We start from the raw sequence: 343 nt of genomic DNA, 5'->3' as shown, positions 1-343 counted from the left end.
CCCCATCGCTGCTTTTCACAGCTCTCTGCGCGTGGGCGGAGGGAGATTCGGCGCCACCTGAGAGACCTCGATGCCTTCAGGGCTAAAGGGGGGTGGACCGCACCCTGATCGTCCCTTCCTGGGTTAGGCCTCCCCCGTGCAAGCCTCTACCTCAGCCAGGCGGCGTGAGGAGATGCGAACCTGCCCCAGCACCTGGGGTGGGGGTGCCCACCCGCCTTCAGCCCCCCAGGGGGGACCAGCCCATTCCAGGGGCCTCCTGGGGATCGATGACGGGGTCCAGGCAGCTCCCTCCTTCCATTCCCCTTCTTGAACTGCCCTGTTGTTTCTCAGCTCTTCTGGGAAA

The sequence above is a fragment of the Charadrius vociferus genome, unplaced genomic scaffold (assembly GCF_000708025.1).
Source record: "Charadrius vociferus isolate BGI_N301 unplaced genomic scaffold, ASM70802v2 scaffold828, whole genome shotgun sequence".
Lineage (NCBI taxonomy): Eukaryota > Metazoa > Chordata > Aves > Charadriiformes > Charadriidae > Charadrius > Charadrius vociferus.
The sequence above is the reverse complement of the archived record's forward strand: the minus strand, read 5'-3'. Positions refer to the sequence as shown.